This window comes from Cryptomeria japonica, chromosome 1, assembly GCF_030272615.1.
Source record: "Cryptomeria japonica chromosome 1, Sugi_1.0, whole genome shotgun sequence".
Lineage (NCBI taxonomy): Eukaryota > Viridiplantae > Streptophyta > Pinopsida > Cupressales > Cupressaceae > Cryptomeria > Cryptomeria japonica.
The window spans coordinates 284,909,674-284,931,521 of record NC_081405.1 but is presented as its reverse complement, the minus strand read 5'-3'; positions in this window follow the sequence as shown (position 1 = coordinate 284,931,521).

Sequence of the window (21,848 nt, the reverse complement as noted above, 5' to 3'; positions counted from 1 at the left end):
GCTTTGACCTTGGAGAAGAGGGAGCCATCCTTCCATCGGAACGAGAGGTATCTGTGAGCGTCTACATCAGTGTTCCTAGGAAGATCTAGACAAGCACAGGCATTTTTTATCATATTGTAGGTTCTCTTATGCAAGGCAGGGAGGCGAAACTTATTGCTAAGATCCTCCCAGTTGATGAGATTATCATGTTCCAAGATGTCCATGAGATATTTAATGCCCTTATTATACCAACACCTAGCAGAGCATCCTTGGGTTAAAGCAAGGGGTTTAGAGTTATGGTAGAGATTCTACCATATTGACCTTTTGCCATGCAAAGTGTTATTACATCCACTATTAGAGTTGGCAATAAGTTTATGCACATGCTCCCAGGCTTTCCAGATGGACTTAAACACCCAAGTGCCTTGAGCAGACACAAAGAATCCGCCTGCTACTAGATCACTAAAGGGGAGGGCTTTCCAAGATTTGGCAGACTTGGGGACGCCATTTTGTATGTTATTTCTGACAAGAATCTCCCAGGGTTCTTGTCCTTCCAAGGCATGAAATATTCACTTGGCAGCCAGAGAAATTCCTTGCATTCTGAGATCCTTAAGTCCCAATCCACCAAGTTTCTTATCTATGTGACACCAGATCCATTTGACCACGTGGGGCTTTCTTTTACCCTTACCATCAGACCAAAGGAAGTGCCTGATAGATTTTTGTATCTCATAAATTTGGTAGTTACTGAATATCCAGACAGAGGAGTAGTATAAACTATAGGAGGAGAGGATTTTCTAGCAGACTTGGATCCTACCAGCCAAGGATAGAACCCTATTGTCCCATTTGTTAAGTTTTTTGTCAATCTTTTCTTTGACCCAAATCCACATGTCTTTGAGAGAGGGAGAGACAGAAAAAGGGATACCAAGGTATTTGACTATTTTATTGGGTCCTCCCCATGAGTATCCAAATTGTTGAAGCCATTCTGGGGGGTCCTCTTTCCACCCAAGCATAATAGATTTGGAATTGGAGATACGAGCACCAGAGGCTCTACCAAAAGTTGCAAGTTTTTTATTGAGGAAGTCAATGTTATACCTAGAGAGCTCCAGGAAGAGTGTGGTGTCATCACCAAATTGTATGTTGAGCAATTTAGAGTCATCTGACATCTTAATGCCATGAACTTTAGGGGATAGGGTATCATCTCTTAGGAGGTAAAAGAGGGCATCCAAGGCAATGACAAACAAAGCAGGGGCAAGGGGGCAGCCATGTCTAATGGATCTAGAAAGAGGAATAGGCTAGGAGAGTGACCCATTAAATTCAACCAGGGCGGAGGCATCTTTGAGGAGAATTTGAACATATCTACAAAACTCGCTAGGGAAACCAAAGGCTCTGAGCATCATGAGGATGAAGTCCCATTCCACCCTGTCATAGGCTTTCTCAAAGTCCACAACGAACATGGCAGTATCTTGATTTGAGGTCTTGGCCCATTCCATAGATTTCCAGCTAGTGACAAGGTTCTCCAAGATATACCTACCTTTAATGAATCTTGTTTGGGTAGAGCAGATGAACTTGGGCAGGATTTTCTCAAGGCGAGAGGCTAGGTCTTTGGCCAGGATTTTATAGGAAATGTTAAGGAGGGTAATTGGCCTCTAGTTTTTTATGAGGGCTTTGTCCCCATCTTTTGGGATAAGTTTAACAATGCCCCTATTGATGGACTCCCCAAGGGTGCCATTATCAAATGCTTCGGTGTATATGTCATATAGGTCTTTGGTGACCCACTCAATATTGGTTTTGTAAAACTCAACAGGAAGTCCATCAGGGCCTGGGGCCTTATCATCCTTGAGGGCTTTAATGGCATCAACAATTTTTGTCATAGAGATTTTGGTCTTGAGAGGGAGAGCTTCATTCTCAGAGATTTTTTTTGGGATAATGTTACTACACCTATTTCTAGCATCTTTTGAGGCTTCACTATCCTCTGAGGTAAAGAGGGTCTTATAAAACATTTCAAAAGCATCTTTGATCTCATTGATGTTTAGGAGTTCCTTATCCTCAACTATGATTCTGTCAATTTTTTCTCTATTTTGTTTTTGTTTAAGGAGATTGAAGAAGACTTTAGAGCCTTTGTCTCCGAATTTGAGCCAATGATTATGGGCTCTGATGAAGGCACCCCTGATTTTGACCTGTTGATGTTTCCTAAGAATGTCTCTAGCCTGAGAGACCTGTTCCGCTAGGACAGAGGAGGAAGGATGTAATTGTATTTCATGCTCCAAGGAGTGGAGCCATTCAGTGAGAGTTTTTTCCACAAACTTGAGAGCTTTGGCTTTCTTCTGGCCAATAGTTTGGAATATTTTCTGCCAAGAGGAGACATTTCTATTCCATCTGAGGGTGTGGGATTGGGGATGTTGAGAGTGCATGTTAAAGAGTCTAACCATTTTAATGGTAGTTAGGGCATCCTTGTCATTTAGCAGGGAGGTATTTAGGATAAACTTCTTATTGAAAGTATTGTTGTTAGATATGGCATCCCTAGTATTGATGAAAACAATGATAGGGAAATGGTCGAATAAGGTCACTGGCAAAACAACCACCGAGTTCCCCAAGTGGTTAGGGGAGAAGGAGAAGAAATCTTTATTAACATAGAACCTGTCTAATCTAGAGTAGATTCGGTTGGGGCCTTGCTGAAAGTTGCACCAAGTGTACCATAGGGCAGAGGATTCAGATTTGCTGCCCTCAAGAGGGTCAAATAACTGCATGTGTTGTTTAAACCTATCTCAGTGAGGTTTCTCTTGGTACTTCCATTCGAAAGGGATACCCTCAGCCTTATCATCTTGGTTTTCAATCATGTTAAAGTCTCCAACCATGACCCAAGGGATACTCGGAAGGGCTGCCAGCCAATTCCAGAGGAACACTCTTTCCCTATGATCATTTGATCTATTTTTATTTTTATTGAGTTTATTTTTACATATTCTAAAGATTTATATTTGATCTTCATTTTTCTTTTTAATTTGATGACAAAATGGTCAATGGTGAGTTAAAGCTAGTTTAAAATCTTATTAACAATTTTAGCATTTAATGATCTAGATCTTAAGGGGTTTGAGGAATAATCTTATATTAAACATATTTATTAATTGATTAAAAATAAGAGTGTCTTTTAATTTCCAATCTCCAAAATTTTATTTTAAAATTTATATTTTAACTTAAAATAGCCACCCACTCTACCCACTTTGCCTCAATTTTAAGAAATAATAGTGAAGAACATTCTCTCTACGTAAGGGATTCACTACATTTTCTATAGATATTTTTTATGGTCCATATTTTAAAATATGCATTGCCTTTGTTGTATGCTATTTTTTTTTCATTGAATATAAAGAAGCAACAAATATTTGTTTAAATTTTTTTGTGCACTAAAATGTGTACTTGTTAATTATGATTTTCTACTAAAAGGTTTCATTTTTCTCCTTCTAGAACTCAAGGAATATTGCACTGGGATTCTGATTGTTGGCCATCATTAGTGTGAACAAAAATATTTCCTATCTTTCCCTTTTTGTAGTGTGCACATGGTGCAATATTTAACAAGTTTTTTGTTAGGTCCTTTTTCACACATGTTCATTAATTGAGTTTACGTAGTGAGTTACAAATATTTTAGAAGTCTCTAGTAGAAATGTGATCTTATTCTTTAACTATTTCATGTTATAGGATTATGACACTTGTTATCATCCTAGTTAGTCCCATCTCCCAACCTTACCTATATAAGTAAGACATCAGGTGTACACTATGCATCTTTTAATATTTGACCAATAGATCTAATTCAATATGCGTCATAATCAAGCAATATTTTACTCTTGCTAATCATTTGAGGAATATAATTTTTTGGTTTAATAAGAGATCTTGAAAGTTTATGTCCATTGATGATTCTAATAGATCTATAGAGCTAGAAATCCATTTTCAAATCCAAAAATAATTAGGTGGGATCTTTTGCTAGGTATATTTAAGAGAAAATGGACCAACCCATTAAGCTTAAAAACTTTTATTTTTGTGTGACACTATTTTTTCATAAAACATATTTTAAGGTTTGAAGGAAGCTTATACTAGCTATTAAAAAAGGTACAATTATTTTATTGAAAAATTATTGTTTAAGTTGGTGAAATTTTGTTGGCCCCCACTCCATGCTTGACAAAAATGGCTTGTTTTTTAATGAGGCACGACCACCACAACCTTGTCCAATTTACACTCTTATTTTTATAGTTTTGTGCGTGCATGTAACTAAAGGGATCAAACATTACTCGAGCCATATAAATCAATTGACAACACCACTAATAGTTCAACCCCAGTGGCTCAACCAAATTTTTTGGCCAACCCACTAGCAGATTTAGTGGTCTTGACTGATCTACTACCAAGGGGCTACGTAGCACACGCATCATTTTTGAGGAAGTTTTTCTCTCTTCGCTATAAATTTTCACCAAGGTATTAACTTCTTAAAAATAAGTCAAAATGATATTAACTACTTTGTACTAGATTTTGATGCAAGTGCCTACTATTACCTATAAAAGTCAAATCTGTTTTCTCATCCTTTAAAATAATAAATTTTTATCTACATTTTTGAATTTTGAATTTTGTGATTCTTGTGACATAAAAAAGTTATCGAGGTGCTCTAAAAATTTATAAATGCACTTTTTACAATATTTTACTAATTACATAATATTTTGGTTTAAGAAATGATTTAGTACTTTGTCTTAGCCTTTTGAAAAATTTGCAAAAAAAATTAATTTTTTTAAAATAAAGATGTTGATTTTTTATAGCATGAGGGGTAAATTATTTTTCCTCTCTTCTATTTTCTATTTTCTATTTTCATTATAGATATGGCTCAAATTATTACTCTTATTCAATATAATAACTATGACTGGAAGTCACACATGGAACATGTATTTTTTAAATGAAAGCTAAAGAGGTTCACATTTGACAAAGATCTAGAACCCATAGGCACTACAAAAAATATTAAATTGTCTGATAGAAAAGATGAAGCCTATGATAATTTATGTTCATCTATTCCTTTAGGTCTTAATTTCATGTTGGATATTATAAAATATCAAATGATATTATGAATACAATAGATAATCTCTTTGGAAAGTGGGAAAAAATGAGGCATTTCAAGTTATAAAATAATCTTATTTGTGTTAATCTATCATAGTTTGACAATACCCATGATGTATTCACTAAGATTGAATTGTTGGAATCAATGAACACTAAGAGGGGGGAAAGAATCAGTGTTTTGGTATTTACAAATTCGTTAATCTGATACTTTAACCACTGGATGCACAAGTAAGAAACTAAAATGCAGAAACACAAAGAAAACAAGTACATAACCGTAACACAAATATTTTTATGTGGAAACCCAGAAAGGGAAAAACCATGGTGGGATTGAGTGCCCACAATATTATTATACTGGCCAATAGTAAAACAATATTGCATGAGGGGAATGCACATGCATTCAGGCACACTGCCTAGAGCTCAGTGCTCAATTATAAAAGGGTTGCAACCTGGAGGAAGGCTCATTGCCTTACAAGATAATATAAAATGATTACAATGAGTAATGAACTAAAGAAAAGCATCTGGATGTGTCAAATAATAGTTCTGATTAGGCACAAAGTGATCCGTTGTTGTTGTTCTGATAAATTGCTATATTCTTCTCTGCTACTGATTACCAAATCAACAAAACTCAAGGTGCGTATGTGAAACTATGCTCAATTGCTCCCAAAAACATCTCTCATATCACATCATCACCCAAAAGAATTAACCAAATCAATCTTATATATCCACACTAACAAAATTGATCTCCCACAAGTCGACTTCTCAAAATATCAAAATATGAAATGTGTAGCTTCAAGTCGGCTCAAATCTTCACAAAACCATATTTCGGATCCCAAAAATGTGATCACACACTTTCTATAAGATGGTCCAATTACTTCAAACTTACCTACAACCTCCAGAATCACCTCAAAGAATCCAGTGCACACTTTACACCATCAATAATGAAGATAACCCTGTTTTACTGCTCTACCGAATACCGGACCTTCTAACATGCATAAGAAACAACACCAGAGGATAGTATTGCATGATAATCTGCATCTCATACTCAATCAACTTAACTCAAATGACTTGAACCAAAAATACATCACCGGATAAGAGAATTTTCACCAACACTGTACATTGAGTATCACTGACAGACTTCTACCAAAACTTACTCAAGACACCCAGATATCCCAAACTCCATATCAGATAAGATCAATAAGATGAGTTTCCATCAATGATAACTCCTAAGAAATCTCATGCACCAGACATCATCAATCTTCACCAGAGCATCATCATAATAGTGTCTTATGCCAACAATCACCCCCTTTGGCATTGATGGCAACACTGTAAAAAATGAGAAGTTTTCCAAAACTTCAAAAACTGCGAGCAATCTGATAATCTAAAATATGTAAACTCAATTGACTGCCCCTACGAAAAGCATCATTTTTCACCGCACTCTCCCAAAACTCTTCCCCTTTGACATCAATGGCAAAGGGTAGGAATCCGCCAAAATTTATGTACAAATGAATGCAATAATTTACATGAATTTAAAAATGGATGCATAAGTGACCTTCGAGGATTTCAAGTAGTCATTCCATCCTCTCAGGAAAAAATCTAAAATATAAATCAAAGCACTAAACATGTATGCATGAACTTCAATGCCTTTGAGATTTGAGGGCACTAGTTTACCTAAAGCATTGACTACATCCTGTTGGGCTCTAGGTAAGGTGTCCATCCGAGGAGTGACTAGACTTCTTAGTTCTCCTACTCAACTTAACACTGTTGGAATTTGCATGAAGATTGCATTAATGATATGTTATGTTGTCATTGATGTCAATTATTTGGTAATGATATTGTTGATATTGGTGATATTGTCTTGTAACTGGTAGGAAGAGATTTGTGAAGGACATTGTAAATTGGTATGTAAGTTTGTGAGTTGAACCAGTAACCGGTGTAAAAGGTTAAACCCTATCTATGTAATGTAACCGATAAACCCTACCAGTTGTTTTTGTTAAACCCTAACTGATTAAGGTTGTTGAATTGATCATGTTGATTTATGATCTGATGTTGAGCGGTAAAGACGGTGACAAATATGGTCATTGTATGAAGACAAGTTCAAAATTTTTTGGTGTGTTTATTTGTCCAGGGAATGAGAAAAATGCACTGCATCTAATGCAAAGCGCGTGATGAGTTACTCAGCTCGATGAAGCGGTAATCAAGGAGCGGTTGAGGTTTTCTTAATTGATGTGTAGAGATTTCTATGAAATCCAACGGCCATACTTGTACCAACTTGTTTGTAATCTCGATGAGAAAATTAGGTTTTTGTTATGTTAACGACCTATTTGATTAGTATTTAAGGTCGATGAAGTTGTTTTGTTTAGTGTTGGCAAGAGTTGGCATAAATCAGTTGAGTGTGTGGTTGCCAAACTGGATAATGAAACTGCACTTTGAGTAAAGGCAGATATGAGCTTAAAAGGATCTGATCAAGCAACTATAGTGCTATTCAGAAAGATCAAGCAAACTCTTATTGTTCTCTAAAAATTACAGCAGAATTGAAATCCCCTAACTGGGTAAGCTCTAACAAGCTTGGTTACTTATTAACTCCTCCAACAAGGTGATTCATTAGATCAGATTTTTAAATCCTCTATTGAGGTTACTCCTTACAGGGTATTTGCTTCTAACAAGGCATTTGTAGTCATTCCCTTAACCGGGTGATTCCTAACAAGATCAATTCATAACAAGACTTTTGTAAAAGCTTTAACAAGCTTGGCTCCTAATAGGATGAACTTCAGAAGAGTTTAGATATTATCTTGTGAGTCCCATCTCACCATGGTTTTCCCCTATTTGGGTTTCCACATCAAATTACTTGTGTCATGTGGTAAATGTTTTTGTGGTTATGATCTTATGGTTGATTTGATTAACTACTTGACTATTCTGATAAGGCATGATAACTAGAAGCATTGAGAAATAGAATATGTTGACATATGATAAAGCATTTGGATGTTTACAAGTTTAATGTTGTTTACTGTTAAGTTGCTGTAACAGTCAACCAGATTTTCTTATGAGTATTTATAGTGGTATTTCATTTGATAAGTTTACTTTGTGTGATTGAGATTGAAATTGGGAAGTTTGTATCAGCTTTTCTATTTACTGATTCACCTCCCACCTCTTTGTAGTCTATCAGATACTTATTCTTTCATCATACCATCAATTGGTATCAGAGCAACTCAGGTCCTCTAAGGTCTAAGCCTAACAGCTTGAGGAAAAGATCTGCTAGATCATGATGAAGAAGGAAGGTCTAAACTTCAATAGAGAAAACTATAGGATATGGAGCGACAGAATGAAAATTTACATCAAGAGTCTGGGAAGTCAATATTGGGATCATGTAGATACTAAGTATATTGCATCTGCTGGGATTCTAACTGATGATCAGAAGAAATAACAAGAAGAAAATCATCAAGCATTGGAGGCTATTATCAATTTCTTGTCTAATGCTGAATATGTAGATGTTCATGGTCTTGAAATTGCATATAAGGTATGGAAAAAACTTGAAGAGATTTATAGCAGTGATGAACATGTTAAGATTGCTAAAGAGGAGAGTCTAAGAGGAAAGTTTGATTACATGAGGATGAATGAAGGTGAGAATATCCAGCAGTATGGTCAAAGGATAACAGAGATAGTCAGTGAAATTAAGAGTGCATGAGGGAAAGTGGAAGATGCATAGTGATCAGTAAGGTATTGAGAATCCTGCTACCGGTCTACGCTATCCAAGTTGCATCTATTCAGGAGCTGAAGTCCATTGATAAAACTAAGGTAACTCTTGACTCCATGATTGACAAGCTTACTACTTTTGAATTAAATAGTTATGATGGTAGTGTACATAAATTTGAGTCTGCATTTAGAGCTTCTAATTCTAACCCATCTGTGAGAAAAAGTAGAGATACTAGTCATGGTTATGAATCCAGATCCGACAGAGATGCTAATGATGAAGATAGTTTAGTGGAGCTTGAAGCATTGTTGGAAAAATGGTTGCCTAGAGGTACTAGTAAATATAGAGGTAAATTACCTTTAAAATGTTTTGCATGCAACAAGATTGGTCACATAACAGATAATTGTCCTAATGGTGAAAATGAACAGAAGAGAGATAAATTCAAGAATTATAAGGGAAAAGGAAAGATGGATTGTCTTATTGCTATTGATAATGGTATCATTGATGAAGAATCTGATGATGATGCTAGTGAAGATATGGTGTTTGTAGCTATTAAGGAAGAGATATCAGACCAAAAGGCATTAGTATCCAGGATGGATAACTCTGATGATTAAATCATTGATAGTGGTAGTTCACATCATATGACCGGTGATCAGAGCAAATTTCTTTCCTTGAAAGAATTTAATGGCGGTGTTAGATTTGGCAATGACTCACCTTGCATGATTAAAGGTAAAGGAGTTATTTCTCTTAATGGGAAGAGTAGTGCAGATGATGTCTACTGGGTTGAAGGACTATAGCATAATATTTTGAGTGTGGCACAACTCAATGGCAAAGGATACCCACTAGAGTTTAAAAATGGTATGTGCAAAATCTTTGACAACAAAGGTGAATTGATTGCAACCAAGAAACAAACTAAAGGTAACCTGTTTCACCTTAGTTCTAAAGTTAGCAACTGTTTTATTGCAAAAATAAATGATAGTTGGCTTTGGCATAGGAGATTTTATCATATAAACTTTGATAACATTATTAAAGTGAGTAAGTCCAAGACAGTGAGAGGTTTGCCTCAGTTAGACAAACCAGTTAATTCTCTTTGCAAAGAATGTCAGTTAGGAAAGATGACTTCAACTTTAAAAAGAAAATCCTTTTCAGGGGAGCACTTGTTAGATTTGGTTCATACAGATCTTTGTGGACCAATAAGAACAAAAAGCATTCAAGTGATAGATATTTCATGATTCTCACTAATGATTGCTCAAGGATGATGTGGGTCACATTCTTGAAAGATAAGACTGAAGCTTTTGGTAAGTTCAAGGCATTCAAGGCCTTAGCTGAGAAAGAGAGCAGTAAGAAGATAAAATGTCTAAGGATAGATCAAGGCGGTGAATTTACTTATGAGGAATTCATTAGGTATTGTGAAGAGAATGGTATCAGACAACAACTTTTTGCACCAAGGACACCATAGCTGAATGGTATCATAGAAAGAAACAACTAGTCAGTTGTTGAAGCTACTAGGACAATGTTGATACAAGAAGGTGTAGCAAAAACCTTTTGGAGGGAAGTTGTCAGCACAACTGTCTACATAATGAACTGGGTTATGATAGAGAGAGGTAAGGAAAAGACTCCTTATGAATGATGGTATGGAAGATCACCTAATGTTATATATTTTAAGATATTTGGAAGAAAATTTTTTACTAAGAGAGGTAATTACATTAGAAAATTTGATGCTAAAAGTAATGAAGGTATATTTCTTGACTATTCCACCAAGAGTAAGGCCTACAAATGTATTAAAAACTAGACACAGAGAATTGTTGAGAGTGTTAATGTTCGAGTGGATGAATTTCTTGAAGTCTCAGAAGGAACCAGTTCAGAGAAAAAGGATGAAGATCCTTGCATTTTATTTTTGGAACTAGAAACTATGAAATCTGAAACCGACAAAGCAAATTTTGATGCACATGTTCAACCAGAACAGATACATTCAGAAGAAGATGAATCTGAAGATAATGATCATGTTATTCCTAGATATGTGAGACTGAATCACAATCCTGAACAGATTATTGGAGATGAGGATGTTGGAATACTAACCAGAAGAAGAATAAGAGAGAATTCTTGCATGATCTCCACCATTGAACCAAGAATTGTGAAGGAGGCATTTGGTGATGATCATTGGGTTAAAGCTATGGAGGAGGAATTGGATCAAATTGAGAAGAACAACACTTAGACCCTAGTACCCCAACTGGTAAATAAGAATGTTATAGGTACTAAATGGGTATATAGGAACAAGTTGTATGAAGATGGTGTTGTAGTTCGCAACAAGGCAAGAGTGGTTTGCAAGGGTTATGCACAAGAAGAAGGAGAAGATTATGGAGAAAATTTTGCACCAGTAGCAAGACTGGAAGGTGTCAGAACTTTACTTGCATTTGCAGTCCATAAGAAGTTCAAGGTATATCCGATGGATTTTAAGTCTGCATTTTTGAATGGAATATTGGAAGAAGAAGTATACATAGAGCAACCAGATGGTTATGCTTTGACTGATGCAAAAGACATGGTATGCAAATTGCATAAGGTTTTATATGGATTAAAGAAGGCACCCAGAGCATGGTATGAAAGGTTTCATACACATCTAATGAAGATAGGCTTTTTGAGAATGGGTGATGATAGTAACATATATCTCAAGTCTGAAGGAGAGGAAATACTGGTCAGTGAAGTATTTGTTGATGATATCATATTTGGAGGTAATGATGTCATGAGCAACGGTTTTGTAGATGAAATGAAAAATGAGTTTGAAATGTCTTTAGTAGGGGAAATAAAAAAATTCATAGGCCTGTAGATACAACAAATGAGGAATGGTATTTTCATTACACAGTCTAAGTATGTAAAAGAGGTTTTGAAGATATTGGCATGAGTGACTGTAAACCAGTTGGGACACCAATGGTTACAGGTTGCATGTTGTCTAAGGATGATGAATCTAAGTCTATTGATGAGAAGGAATACAGGTCAATGATTGGAAAATTGCACTATGTTGTTCACAATAGATCGGACATAGCCCATGTGGTTGGCATAGTTGCTAGATTCCAGAAGAATCCTAAGGAAACACATTTTATAGCAACCAAGAGAATTTTTAGATACCTGAAACGTACCGTTGACTATGGATTATGGTATCCATATGGAGAAAACTTTGATTTGAAGGTATACACAGATGTTGATTGGGCAGGAAATGTTGATGACCGGAAAAGCACAACCAGTGGAGCATTTTTTCTTGGAGGAAGGCTTGTTTCATGGAGTAGTAAAAACTAGAGTTGTACTTCACAATCTACTACTGAAGCTAAGTATGTTGCTGCTTATATGAATTGCACACAAGCTATTTGGATGAGGCACATTTTGGAAGGTTTTAAGATGAAGATTTCATAACCTATAAATATTTTATGTGATAATACAAGTGCCATAAATATTTCCAAGAATCCTGTTTTGCATGCACGAACCAAGCACATTGAATTGAAGTATCATTTCTTGAGGGAAAAAGTGCAAAGAAAAGATGTTTTCTTAGAGCATGTTTCTACCAAGGAGACGCTTGCAGATATTTTTACCAAACCTCTACCTAGGACTACATTTGAGTATCTTAGAAGTCAACTAGGGGTTGTACCCCTTCATGAGTTAGTTGAGCATGATGTTGATTGCATCAGTCTCTGAACTACTTGCAGAATTTCACAAGGATTGGTGTAGTAGTGGATGTATTCCACAGGATGAGCATCAAGTTGCAGTATGTTGTTGAAGCACAGTGAAATTTGACATTACATATTTTACTTTCAATTTGACATTGTTGTCAAAGGGAGAGAAGAATTATGTGATTATGGGAAGGAAAACAAGTGACAGATTGAAGACAGAGATAGCATGTGAATACTTGGTAATGTAAACCAGGATTCCTATTCACAAACACAGTAGCAATCCATGGTGTTGATATTTGTATTGCCATCAATGCCAAAGGGGGAGATTGTTGGCATTTACATTGAAGATTGCATTAATGATATGTTATGTTGTCATTGATGTCAATTATCTGGTAATGATATTTCTGATATTGGTGATATTGTCTTGTAACCGATAGGAAGAGCTTTGTGAAGGACATTGTAAACCGGTATGTAAGTTTGTGAGTTGAACCAGTAACCGGTGTAAAAGGTTAAACCCTATCTATGTAATGTAACTGGTAAACCCCACTATTTATTTTTGTTAAACCGTAACCGATTAAGCTTGTTAAATTGGTCATGCTGGTTTATGATCTGATGTTGAGCGATAAAGATGGTGACACTTATGGTCATTGTATGAAGACAAGTTCAAAATGTTTTGGTGCGTTTGTTTGTCTAGGAAATGAGAAAAATGTATTGCATCTAATGCAAAGTACGTGATGAGTTACTGAGCTTGATGAAGCGGTAATTAAGGAGCAGTTGAGGTTTTCTTAATTGATGTGTAGAGATTGTTATGAAATCCAATGGTCATACTTGTACCGACTTGTTTGTAATCTCGATGAGAGAATTAGGTTTTTGTTGTGTTACTGACCTAATTTATTTGTATTTAAGGTGGATGAAGTTGTTTTGTTTAGTGTTGGCAAGAGTTGGCATAAATCAATTGAGTGTGTGGTTGCCAAATCGGATAATGAGTCTGCAGTTTGAGTAAAGGCAGATAGGAGCTTAAAAGGATCCGATCAAGCAAGTGTAGTGTTATTTAGATAGATCAAGCAAACTCATGTTGTTATCTAACAATTACAACATAATTGAAATCCCCTAACCAGGAAAGCTCTAACAAGCTTGGTTACTTATTAAATCCTCTAAAAAGGTGATCCATTAGATTGGATTTTCAAATCCTCTACTGAGGTTACTCCTTACAAGGTATTTTCTTTTAATAAGGCATTTGTAGTCAATCCCTTAACCGGCTGATTCCTAACAGGATCAGTTCTTAATAGGACTTTTGTAAAATCTTTAACAGGCTTGGCTCCTAATAGGATGAACTTTAGAAGAGTTCAGATATTATCTTGTGAGTCCCATCTCACCGTGGTTTTTAGCTATTTGGGTTTCCACGTCAAAATACTTGTGTCATGTGGTAAATGTTTTTGTGGTTGTGATCTTAGGATTGATTTGATTAACTACTTAACTATTTTGATAAGGCATGATAACCGAAAGCATTGAGAAATGGAATATGTTGACATATGATAAAGCATTTGGATGTTTACAAGTTTAATGTTGTTTACTGGTAAGTTGTTGTAACAGTTAATCAGATTTTCTTATGAGTATTTACAAAGGTATTTCATTTGATAAGTTTACTTTGTGTGATTGAGATTGAGATTGGGAAGTTTGTATCAGTTTTTCTATTTACAGATTCACCCCCCTCCCTCTCAGTAATCTACTGGATACTTATTCTTTCATCATATTGTCAAACAATTGCTCTTTTTCCTTATTCAAGCCCTTAATTTTGTTAGTAAGTGTAGTCACATAAATCTGTCCATTTTAATTAAATGAATATTTTGTATTTATTTGATTAAAAATCCACTAGCCATCAGTTAATTAAATAAATATTTAATTAATTCATCCCCAAACATTCTTCTATTAATTAAATAAATTATTCAATTTATTTTAATTAATTCATTAAATCAAATACAAATCAATTAAATAAATAAAATCAATTTATTTAATTAAATCCCCCTATTCCTCTTTTAAATAAATTAAATAAAACATTTATTTAAATCATTATTCCCCACCCCACTTGCATTTTCCTACAAATGCAACTTGCACACATATTTGAAATAAATGAATTTTTATTTTAATAAAATCCTATTTTCCCTCACCCACCAAATCCACTTGCAAAATCTAATCCCCTTCTAGATTCTTCTAAACCTTTCCTAATTAGCCTAAACCATTTCCTAAATATTGTCACATTCCTAAGCAAAATGGAGTCACTTCTCAAATGGCCCAAAGTCTTGGATAACCATTGAAGGTTTTCAACCTTCAACCACCAAAAACCCCAAAGTCTTTGAAAACCATTAAAGGCTTCCAACTTTCAACCACTTAATCCACAAAGTCTCCAATAACCATTAATGGTTAATTCAACCCTCCCACATGGTTAAAACATTTGTTTGACTCAACCTCTACCCAACCCAAGGGTCTCATCAAGCCTTCAATGCTTTGACCATGATTATCTCTTAATCATTTGCACAAAGGTTTATCCTTGGATTAACTCCTAATCCAGTGGGTAATCCTAATTTAGACTTGACCCTTAGCCTTCTAGATAACCATGAGGTCTCCTCAGGCATTTAATGCCTCCAACCTCTTCTCTCAACCCAATCTTATGTTGACACTTGTCACCATTTCATTGGTGCAAATTGTGCACATGGATCCCCAACTTTCAAGCTTGACCCTTGATTAAACCTTTCAATCCTGGCCATCCATTGCTCCATTTTTCCTATAAATAGAGCCCATTCCTTCATAATCCAGATCCTGAAAACTTGTATGCATTTAGACTATAGCCATTTTAGAGAGCATTTTAGCATAGCATAACTAAAATCTTGTCTTTTTAGTTAAAATACATCATTTTAGCATTACTATTAGCTTTTCATTTCATATTTGGAGCTATTATACAAATCTCAATCCTCCATAAGCATCCATAGTGCAAAAAGCTGCTGAGAGCTACACTATTTTGGAACTTGGAGAGGAGAGGAACAAGGGAGAAGAAGCTAAGGCCATGCTAAGAGGCAGTTGGAGATGTCTCATGATCATTTGTTCTATTTATTAGATATATTTAGCATGTTGTTTTTAGTGTCTCCTTTGGAATGCCTTCATGTTTTAGTTTTTGATTGACTAACGCTAACTTCTTGTGTGTTTTATGTTGTTTGATCTTAGACTAACATTGTGCCATTTAGGAGGGCGTCATTTGGTGAACCCGACGTGAATCGAACACGCAACCTTCTGATCTTCATTTTTGAAATTAACATTTTTTCTTGTTGAAATTGCCACACAGGTCGCGCTTCGGCGCTATTGAACGCGTTTTAGCGCTATTGAAAAATTTCTTTTAGCGCTATTGACCATAAAGTAGCGCTATTGAAAATGTTTCAGCGCTATTGGAAACATTCTAGCGCTATTGTCACAGTTTTAGCGCTATTGACACACTTCTAGCGCTTTTGTCTTCTCGGATTTTTCTCTTCTTTCAGCGCTACCGTTTAAATTAGCGCTTCTGCTCATGCAGACTAGCGCTATTGCATGAATCAGCGCTTTTGCAAAAACACAGACTAGCGCTATTGCAACAGAACGTTATAAAAAAAGGCCTTGTAACCAATAAATTTTTTTTTTTTAGGCTTGTGGGAGGTAGAATATATATGGAATATAACATTTAAGTATAAGTGACATTTCCTCTTATCTTTTCTCTTTCTTATACTTTAAGTTATATTCCATATATACTTTCAGGATGTTTGAGAGGGGTTTCAGACCTCTAGGAGTTGAAATGCAAAATCTAGTTTTTGGAAGATCCTCCAAATTTCAGACTTAGTCAAATTTCAGGGCATTTCAGGATCAGGATTTGTAAAATTTGTAACCGAAAAATCAAAAATTAGGCTTGTGGAAGCCCCCCTTTGAGCATTGATTTTATTAACCTGTTTCTTTTCTTTGTGCAGGTTAACAACACAACAAAAATCACAAAATTTTTTTTCATTTAGTGCTTAAAAAGAACTTAAAAACACAAAAAAAAAACAAACAGTTTTTCATTGTTTTCTAGTTAGGGATACATTTTGTTTTGGTGCTTAAAATCAACAAAACAAACTTTCTTTCTTGCATCAATTGGGACTTAAAAATCACAATCCACACTTCAATTTTTGGTCCAGTAAAAAGAACAATCCACTTGTCTTTATTTTTGGCAAAAACAAACATTTTCCTTCAAAGCAAAACGTGTTTTTCATTAAGTTGACCAGGATTTCTCAATTCTAGATTACAAAACACATTGCTTTTTGAAGTTAAAAAGAACACCATGACTGTTGGAGCAACATCTCCAAATAGTTAGATCATATTGCCATGATGGATTAAAAAGAACAAGTGAATTTCGTGTTTGGCACGCTTGTGCACAAAAGTCAGTCGAGTGGTCCTACTTCTAACACACACTATCCTCTCCCTTGGCTCTCGTGGTCCTAGGTGCAAGAGAAAAGTGTTAGTAATGCTCAAAATTTTATCTTTTTAAGAGAGGCCTGCCAAGGGATCGATACTCTTGGGAACGACCTCGAGCGGTAAATCCTTCGAGCCGCTATAGAAATCAGGTGAGAGCGAAAGCTGTAGCCTTGGGTATAGCTGTTCCTACAGTGTAACTGGCCGAAAGGACAAATGGGCCCCACCACCAGTTACAAGGCTCTTAAGTGAGTCACTGCAGAATGAACTTATGTCCAAAGCCATCGAACATGACTAAACACCTTTAAGTAGTAGCCCACCTGTTCTATTGATTGAGGATATTTGAGGTATAATTTAGTGCAAGAGCATAGATGGTTTTGCTCCCAAGATACTCACCATACATATTTCCTTGAGTAGAAACATAGCTTTTTGAAAGGTCACTTGTGACTTGATAAAAGTGGTGACTCCCCCATCATAGGGATCATCTATTTGTTATGCTCGTGCAAGACTTAGTATATCACATCCTTACCTGCCACGGCGGGATTCATAAGGTATGTAGTACCAAAGTCGAAGAAATATCAAGATGTGGGCTAAATTTATCACAACTGGCCATTTGACCATAGGGATAAAGAGTGTTTGAAGTGTGTTCGTTTTACAGACCTAGTGCAAATTGAGCCGACTTCAGGCTTTGGAATTACACCTTAAAATAAATCTAAAGGAAGGGTCAAAAACAAGTCCAAGGATTGGGTTGATCTAGACCCATACTCATTTGTGCCTTTGAGGCTACAATCTTGTGTTTGTGTGCTTGCTTTGTTTTCTTGTCAAAGAAAAATCAGAAAATCAATCCCAAAAACAAAGTATTCATCCAACATCTGTCAACACAACCAAAAATACCAAAAACACAGTGCCAACAACGAAGAATCACATTTTATGACCATTCTTCACATCTTGCGAAAGAAGAAGTGTCATCAGAATATCACCTTGAAAAGGAGACCACTAAGCTCAAAGGCTTTGATCAAAAGGAGGAAATTCTTCTATATCAATCGACAAATCTTTGTCTCCCATAGAGTCTTTCTACATCGCATACGTCTCTATCTTCAAGGTAAAACAAACGAGTTTGATTCCAAATCATTGAACCGCAGAGCTTTTATGCAATATAGAGCTCTGAGTTATCACAAAAATCAAGGAGGAAAGATTAATCCCAACTTCTTCCCAAACATCTGTATCACCTACAACACAGCTCGAGAAATGCCACCAACGCCTGAAAGGGAAGAGATAGAGTTTGTCCCATTTGTGACACAAAGTTTTTATTGAAAGATTGAAGTTGAAAACAAAAACATCCATCATCTCACTCATACATCATCACTTCATCATCAATCCATCCCAAAACTCTCAAAACATTAAGAGGTTCTTGTCCCACGATTCCTTTTTAGATATTGCTTGAAATCAAACACATCACATCACTTTTTAGATTGTTTCTACATCTAGGATAAGCTCATCCTAAGAGACACATCTACGCAGGTTAAAACCAGTTCATGAGTGAATCCTCTCATTGCTAGGTAGTCAAAATCTGTAACACATCTCAGATTTCTCTACACCTTATCACATCAAATCTTATCAAAACAAACAAGCAATTCAAAGAAGGAATTTCGGTTGCATCTACCTTAAAGTGCTAGAGATCTACATACCACCAATCCACTAAAATCATCAATCCTTCATCAAACAACTCATCATCATCTTCAATCAACTTCAACACAAACTTGCAAACAAAATGGCTCAAACTCGATCACGGTCAAGGCAACGAGAAATTGAAATTGAAGGGCATGACCCAAAAACAACCAATAATGATCATCAGATGTTCAAGAATCCACTTCCATCGCAAGATCAAAGGGGTCCTTCGACGTCCAGTCGAGGTCCTGATACCACTGATTATACGCAAGCTGCGTATAATTACACTGTAAATCACCTGTATGATGCTAGTGAACAAATTGCAACTATTACCTTCAAAAATCCCACCTCAAATTGCAATGTTGTTACACGTCGTGGCAAGGTCACCATCAAGGCAGCTCCACAAGGCACCACCTCCATCCCAAAGCAGTACAATCTTGTGGAACAATTAGACAAAACACCTGCGCTTATATCCATTTTGGAGCTTTTGCGTTTGTCACCCTCTCATAAAACAATCTTGGATCAAGCACTCCAAGAGGCGTCAGTCCCTGCAAACCTGAACACGGACCAATTTCAAGCCATGGTTGGAAATCTAAAGTCATCACCTTGTCTCACTTTTTCCGAAAGTGACAACTCTTCTTTCCAACAACCTCATAATGCTTCGCTCCACATTGAAGGCTTTGTCAACCAACACAGGATCAAGCGAGTCTTGATAGATAATGGAGCAGGCCTAAACATTTGCACACTACAGTTGGTCACAGCATTGGGATATGCAATAGAATCAGTGGATCCTCGCAAGAAGATCACCATCAAGGCCTATGATGATGCAGAGCGTTCATCCAAAGGAGCTGTGGTACTACCAATCCGAGTGGGCCCCGTGGTAAAGCACATCATTTGTCAGGTTCTAGACCTTCCTCTGCCATATAATCTATTATTAGGGAGACCTTGGATACATGCCATGCAAGCTGTTCCATCTACCTACCATCAATGTATCAAGTTCCCACATAATGGTGCAGAGATCACAATCCTGGGCGATGCAAATCCCTTTGCATTTTGCCATAATATCAGCCATCAACCAGAAATTACTGTTCCTAATAATAGAGAAGCCATTTCCTCCACATCATATGTAAATCCCGCCTCTCTTGCCAGTTCAAACACCCCTATACCCAAGCAAGAAAAGCTTAAGATGAAAATCGCAGAGGAAGGTCCTGGAGAATACAACTTGAGTCAGCTCTTTTGTGTGGGACAAATGCCCACTTCTCCTAGAACACATGGTAAACCACAGCAGTTGCTCCAGCAACCACTAATCACGCCTGCATGTGCCTTAACGCCTTTCATTCTTGGAAAGAGTCAAGAGGAAGAAACACAAGATGAGGACCTAGCGGACTGGATCTATAAGGATCCCATCACCACTGATAAACCACAAGTTACACTTCCTACGGAACAGTATGGTAAAGGCCTCCTCATTATGCAAAGAATGGGGTATGATGGTCAGAGTGCCTTGGGATACTGCAAACAAGGACGACATGAACCACTACTGCCAGAGTTCAAGCCCAAAGGTAATACAGGCCTAGGCTTTGAAAAAGAGATCCTTCCTAAACTCAGATTTAAAGGAAAACCTAACAAACCATTTTGCCCACCTACTGTAAAGAGGACACCTTTTATAATCAAAGCACCATCAAGCAATATTGCCATTGCCCCATCGAGGCTCACAACCCCACCGCAACCATCACCAGTGCTAAACATACCACCAATCGAACCAGTAATCCCGTCAATAACACCAATAGCAGCAGCAACTGTATCAGAACCCGCAGCAACATCTATGGCGCCAGTAGTTCTAGCAGAAGCCACTGAGTCACCATTACCAATACTTCCAGTAACAAATCCTTTAAACCCCATCACGGTTCCTGCAGCATTGATCACCACAAAAGTACATAAACCAATCACGCCTGCAGTATTTAACTCCAAAGACATCCCAGTATGGTATAGCAATCGAATGCTGGAGAGTGATTCAGAGACTGACTCACATGAGTGGGAATTCGATTCTGTACAGCTTAACACTTCAGATGAGGAAGACACATCACCACCTCCGCCACGCAAAGACATTCCTGTTTATGGAGAAGCACAGATAAAGACCACTTGGGTACCTGAGCTGGAAACATCTTCCACAGACCCTACGTCTCATCCTACGCCTGATTCTGACAGGGAGAGTACCATCAACGACCTTCACCACACTGTCTTAACCCTCACTGATACATCTCCCGCACTTAACTTAATCGATGAAGTAATGCCCATTATCCACCCTGAACTCATTGAATGGAACCAACCAAATCCCCCATGTCTTGACCTCTTCCAAAACGATGAGGCTATCATTGACTTTTTGGAATTAAGGGATAATCTACCAAGCGGGGATCACAAAGCTGGATTCGCCATTGAACTTAATAGCGCAGCATACTTCGGAGCGGATGCCAAACCCTTCAGCTGCAAAAATATAACATTAAAACATGGATCTTCCAGTGAAAACCACACTGTGGCACTGTTTGATCCAACAAAAGTAAAAAGAAAGAGCGTATCCAACGGTGAAAACCTCTCTGAGGCGCCTGAGGATGAAGGGTTTGACATTCTCCCTGCTAGTACACAACAGGAACGATCGACGATTCTCATCGAGGAAACCAAAGAATACAATGTGGGGACTCCTGAAAACCCTCATATCATACATCTAGCATCTCTTCTCACTACAGAGGAACAGCCTCAATTCATAGAATTCTTCCAACAACGTCAGATCAACTTTGCATGGTCATATGCAGACATGCCTGGGCTTGATCCTGATTTAGTCATGCATCATCTCACAGTAGCAAAAGGAGCCAAACCTGTCAAGCAGAAGCTTCGTAAGATGCATCCTCAGATTGCCGTGCTAGTCAAAACAGAACTCAAGAAACTCCTGGATGTTGGTTTCATTAGACCAATTGATTATGCAGAATGGATCTCCAACATTGTACCAGTTGGCAAACCAAAAGGGGGCATCCGCATTTGTACAGACTTTAGAGATCTGAATAAGGCATGTCCTAAGGATGACTTCCCTCTACCAAATATCGACATCATAGTAGATTTGACAGCAGGACATGCCATGCTTTCACTCATGGATGGCTTTTCGGGATACAATCAAATAAAGATCGCACCAGAGGACCAACATAAGACAGCCTTCACATGTCCATGGGGCACATATTGCTGGAATGTAATGCCTTTTGGTCTAAAGAATGCAGGAGCGACCTATCAAAGAGCAATGACCACCATCTTCCATGACA